At 45.6% G+C, this 6,000-nt stretch overlaps 1 protein-coding gene across 1 annotated transcript in view; it reads right to left on the reverse strand.

The window, feature by feature from the left end:
* PTK2 (protein tyrosine kinase 2) overlaps positions 1-5,754 on the reverse strand; it is a 189,932-nt gene extending 184,178 nt beyond the window's left edge. The window contains exon 1 of the mRNA XM_050971676.1: positions 5,590-5,754. The gene's annotated coding sequence lies outside the window, so the exon portion shown is untranslated. The remainder of the gene's footprint in view (positions 1-5,589) is intronic.
* Between the last annotated feature and the right edge of the window lie 246 nt (positions 5,755-6,000).

Below are 6,000 nucleotides of genomic sequence, written 5' to 3' on the forward strand. Positions count from 1 at the left end.
TAGGAAATTACCTATTAAATGCTGATGGAGCAGAGACCTTACTGGCTGCTGTACATCTCATGGATTATATCACTGAAGATTCCAGGCAGTGCTTAAGGCCTGGGCAAAGAAGTGGGTACCTGGTTAAAAAGGTGCATTCACAGCTGCAAAACACATTATTTAACTCATTCTGAGCCTCAGCTAAACCAAACTTCTGGTTTTGCCCCAAAACCTAATTATTTGCAGCAAGAAAACAGGAAACAAGATTAAAAAAAAAAAAAAAGAAAGAAAGAAAAGAAATCCTCTGCTGTTTCAAATCCTTCCTCCAAACTTTAATGGGACTACAGGAAAAATTATCTCTGCCTTCCAAAGACACTTTAGAGGCTCAGATAGTCTGCTCCCTCTCTCCTCCTCCAAACCAATATAAAACAAAAGCAGGAATTGTGAATTTCTATGTGTGGGTAAACAATGCAGGATCCAAGCATGGCAGCAGGAAGCAGGAGCAGTTCAGAGTCAGCAGAGCCCTCTGACCCCTTTCTCACTGTCCCAAGCACTGGAACAGCTTCAGCTCACTTCTATCTCTGCAAAGGCCACGAGTGCCTCATTAAAGGACTCTTGACACATACACAGGCTAAATATTCCACATTTATTGTACAACATAGCTGGATCGACAGCAGTGGCTGCAGGACACTGATGCAGAGGGTTTGCTTATACACTTCTGGGCAAAAGGAAGGAAATTATTCTGGGGTCTCGAGTTAAATTACAGTTCCATGAGCAGGCAAAGGGCCAACATTAGAGGGACTAACTCTAAACTGACCTATACTACACTGTTACCAAGTGGGAACTCTGCAGCAAAATGAAACAGAGCTGAGTGCTTGTCAGGTTGCCTTCCCAGAAGAAAAACAAAAAGCAATGCTTCCATGCAACAGGAAGCTACCAAAAACTACTTACAGCTCCTTTCATATGCCGCTTCTGCACTGAACGTGACAAAAAGGAGCAGAGGAGTAATGCAGAAAAACAGAGGGCAGAAGAAAAGTCCTGAAGTCATAAGCAAAAAAGGAAATCCAACCCAGGAGAGTTTTGCCAGTTCAGCCAAGGATTGCTGCAGAGCTGAAGAACATTTAAATACACCCAGAATTCAGAATAATGCAAGTGAATCAGAGGTCCTCTAACAAAGCCTGCTGCCTTCAGCACTTGTTAATGCCTCTTCCATTCGGACTTTTACTTGACAGAAGTTGCATTCAAACCCTGTAGACCAGATTTCAGAAACTATCTATCTTCCATTTTCTTCCTAATCCATAAACCACAGACACCACCAGTGAGCTCCATGTTTCAAGCACTGTCAGAGCCAGAGAAAAATCAGTTTCTGTGATTGTCCTGCCACCTCAGAAACTTTTTCTTCCACACACAACTCCCTGAGTCAATTCTCTCCACAATACATCCCTCTGATGTGCTGAAAGGTGTTTGAACTGCTGAAATTTGCATGGAGATGCTTGGAAAGCTACCACACACCTGGGCAATCACAGCTGTCTCTCTTCTGTCTGCTTTAATACAAATCCAGAAAACCAGATCAAGCCACACAAAGTTTTTGTGGTTTTGGTTGTTTGATTAAATTTTTGTGGTTTTTTTTTTTTTAATAAAAGCCCTAACATTCAGAGGTCTGCCCAAATACAAGATTTTTATCCCAGCATCAGGAGCACAATGCTGGACAAGCAATAAACTCCTATATGAAGAGAAAAAAAATACAGGAATGGGGTAGGGAACATGAAAATTTAAGCCTACAACCCCAAACACATAGGTTTTTAAACTGTTCAGCCCCTAAATCACCACTTTTTTTTAATAGTTTTTCTTATTAACCATCAACCACTGCCTGAACATGGAGAGCAAGACATGAGGAATGAAAGCTTTCAGAGAGATCTACTCAATCATCTCCATAGAAGTCATTGCTCTCCTACACCCAAAAATCCCCTATTGAAAACCAGGTATCTCTCTGGATACCACGTTTTCAACTTCATTTCCCATTCTTGCAGCTTCCTGTCTTTGTGACAGACACAATAAACCACATTCATTGAACACTGGTAGAACACACAACTTTCAGGGCTTCTAAGTGGCATTATATACACACCAATAGACTCACTTGAAATTGCTAACAATTTATAAACTCTGCTCTTGCATTAATCTGCATCAAGGTTCTAGGTTTGTTTGCTTTTTTCCCCCAAACACTTAGACAGCTTTTAGCACATATGTATCCTGCAGAAGTTACCATTCAGGGAGACAAGGATCACTGTAGTTCAGGTACTAAATAAATGCATTCTGAATTGACTTTTAGAGTGTTTTCCCATCATTTCTGCTCTTACTCTACACAAGAACTCAAAGTGATGCAGTAAGGATTTCTTTGTTGCAGTTTTTAAAATCCTGACCTGTAACTAAAACCTTTTGAAGAAATTAAGTCAATATGTCCACATTGTCTGTGGTACCTGAAACTTTAGAATTACACTAACATGAGATGAGAGGAAACACACATTTAGTCTGGAAACCACATCTGATGGAGCTAAATATCAGTCACACCAGGAAATAGATCTGGAATATGAATTCCAGTATGAATTCCTTTTTAAGTACCTTCTGCCCAGTTACTGACATTTATCCAGAATGTGAAAATACACTTTAGGCAGTAATCTACATAAAATGTAAAGATATAAAGATCCAAAGACAAATAAAAACACATGAGACTATTCAAATTTTGTATGTTTTAATAGAGATTTAACAGCAAAATTACAACCTATTTATAGTTACCAATATTCTTCAAAACTACACTTTGAGAAGACAGAAAGTTACTTTTTATAGGAAAAAGCATTTTTACATAAATCCTAAAAGATGTAAAATGGACAAGAAAAGCCTGCATTGTTATTATTATTATTATACCAAAATAAAGACCATACTACTACTCACAGCAGTGCCTAGCAGGTTGAAAAAATCATTTTGTTATCCAAATGGCAAGAAATAAATTATTAATTCTTTAGTTATCTCCTAATGGAGAAAAAAACCAACCCACCACATTCATAGATGCATTAAAAAAACAGAACACAATCTCCTAAACCATCAAAGCCACCTCTTGTACTACTTAATCTCTAGAAAGCATTCCTGACTTTTCTCTACTGCTATCATCCTCCCCAAAATATCTATTAGCTTGGTGGAGTTGACAATACTGAGCGTTCCCATTCGATTATAACTCATATGGCAAACCATTATACTAAAAAAAAAAAAAAAAAAAAAAGCCCTTTCCACAACAGGTAACACACTCTGAAGCAAAGTCACATCACTAGGTATCTTGAAAAAATTTTTAAATCTATTCCAGCAAATTACACATTCAAGACATGAGTGCTGTCCTAAGAATATTCCTTTCTGGATGAAGTATTCCAATCGGCTACTAGTTGATTGCTGTGTCCCTGCACGTGCTTAGCACCTTTAAAACCCAAGGCTGAGGCCAAGAACAGCACAGAGTTTTTGACAAATAAGCACTATGTCATTTTCCTCTCATGTATGCATTTTAACCTTCCTGCAAAACAAAAGGTCAACCAACACAAACATCAATCCCAGCCACGTTCCACAAAAACTGCATTTAAGACATAATAGACATAATAGCACAAAAGACAAATTAATTTCAGAACTGTTTTTCTCTTGTTGAGTTGACTGCAGAGTTTTACAGTCCTGAGAGAGACAATATGTCCAGCAACCAGCGTCTCTTCCCTTTTTGCTCTGTTAACAGGATCTCAGATTTTAGGTCCATTAAATTTCCTGCATGGATTGATCTCAAAGATGCACACACACATTCTGTACAGAATTTCAGCCACAAACCCTGCCTAAAGAAATCTAAGGGCTGTGTTCCCCATCCATAAATCACACCACACAGGCAAAGGTGTTCCCACAAAGGGGGCAGGGTAACAGCCTGATTTCAGGGGTAACAAAAAAAGGACAGGTGGAGAAAGGAGGTGGTGGCATTTTGGACGTGGACAACATCAGTGAGACAACAAACTGTTACAAATAACTGTGTAACATTTAATATTTTCTGGCCCAAATCCAGTTGCCCTCCTGACCTTACCCAGGTTTAACAGAACCACAGCCGATAAAGGCAGATTAGCTTTGAGGAATGTAGGACTTTTCCAATTAATCCAGGACAGGGAAGAAATATATCAAACAACCTAATGCCAAAGGAGTGTGAATTTTAAAGGGACACTGCAATACCACTTCACTCTTACACTAACATTTGCATTAAATATTTCAATATGAATTCCCAAATGTTTCTCTTTACAAGTGAGCCTTTTGTTTAATGCTTTTACTAAAGGACTGGTCTTATCCCAGTGAAACTGCCAAAAACTGGGCTCCAGGCTGATGCTGCTCCAGTGCCAGGGCCTGCAGGATACGCTGCTCCCAGAGCACTGGAATAGGACTAACACAGAAACAACACAGCCAACACTGTTTCAGCCAGAAAACGACAAAAAAAAAAAAAAAAAAAAAAAAAAAGGACGGGAAAGCAAAGAGTAAAGTCTAACCCCTGTCCCAAAAAAGCATCCTCAGAGCACAGGAGGTCTGGGAAGAGAATAGATGTGAGAACTGGACACGTACAGCATATGCTTCACAATTAGTCGCGGGGATTTGAGGAGAACGATTCTCTGTTACAGCTGCAATTCTCACTGTACTGAAAAATCATGTTTACAACCGGAAAAAAAGAAAAAATATCACATTTCTCCAAGAAGTGCAAAGGCTGCTCCGCGTGATCCAACTTCTGTGGCACCCCCGGGCCGACTAGAGCCGCTCTGAGGGGACGCCGCTCCCTTCCCCGCCGGGGGCTGTCCCCGGGTCAAGGGACCGGAGTGCTGCCCCGGTTCTCTTTGGATCACACGGTACCAGCGAGGGCAGCACCAGAACAAACCAAAAATAAACCCCCAAAGCCCACACACCTAAAAAAAACCCCAAACCCTAAAGAGAGGAAACCTCAAACACTTCCCCTGCGCTACCGCTCCGGCTCCAAGAGGCAGCCACGGCTTTACGCGCTCGCCTGAGGAGGGGAAGGGGCAAAGCCAGGCGGCCCGGCTCCGGCGGCGAGGGGACACCTCCTTCTCCTCCCTTCCCTTTCCCTTTGTTTACTTTACGGACCGTCCCGCTCCACCTCGCCGCCTCCCGACACATCCGGTGGGACCGGCCGGGGCTGCGGGGCGGGCAGGGCGCAGGGGGCGGCCGGATCCCCCAGGGTGGAGAACGGGGCAGGCGGGGCACCAGATGACCTCTCCCCGCAGCCTCCTCCTCTGCCATCCCCTTCCCATCCTGCTTTCCAGCGGAGGGAAGCGGCTCTGCCCGGAGAGACCCCCAGCCCACCGCGCGGTGCCTCCTGCGCCCCGGTGTCCGCGGCAGCCCCTCCCCGGCGACACAAGAACGGGCGGCACTAGGGACAATCTTCCCTTCCCTGCGGAGCCGCCGCCGCTCTCCGAGCCGGGGGCTGGGGCGGGGGACACGGAAGGAGACGCCACTGCCCCTCTACACCCCCTCCCCGTGATGTAAATCGGGGCCGCTTCGCCCGCCCCTCCCCGGGCAGCGCTCGCCGCCGGCACTCACCGCGCTGCGGGCACGGCCGCCTCCGGCGCCGCGGCGAAGAGAAGCCGCGGTGGAGGAGGAGGAGGACGAAGAGGAGGAGAAGGCTCCGGAGGGTCTGCGCGGGCAGTGCCGCCTCCCTCCTCCTCCCCTCCCTCCCTCCGTCCCTCTCTCCCCGCCCTCCCGGCGCGCTGCACCATGGGATGCGGCGCTGCCCCCCCCAACATGGCAGTGGGGGGGTCACGGTGCCGCCCCTCAGGGAGCGAGGCGGGGGAGGTGGGGAAGGCGCGTCCCGTCCCCGCGCCCGCCTCAGGGGCTTTCCCCTCCCTCCCTCTTTCCCTGCGTCTCTTGTTCCCCGAGGCAGCGCAGATCCTGACGGGATCTGGCGAATTTGCTCGGGAAGAGGCGAAGTTTAACCCCTTGTCCTGGCAGCGG

Source organism: Serinus canaria, chromosome 2 (assembly GCF_022539315.1).
Source record: "Serinus canaria isolate serCan28SL12 chromosome 2, serCan2020, whole genome shotgun sequence".
NCBI lineage: Eukaryota > Metazoa > Chordata > Aves > Passeriformes > Fringillidae > Serinus > Serinus canaria.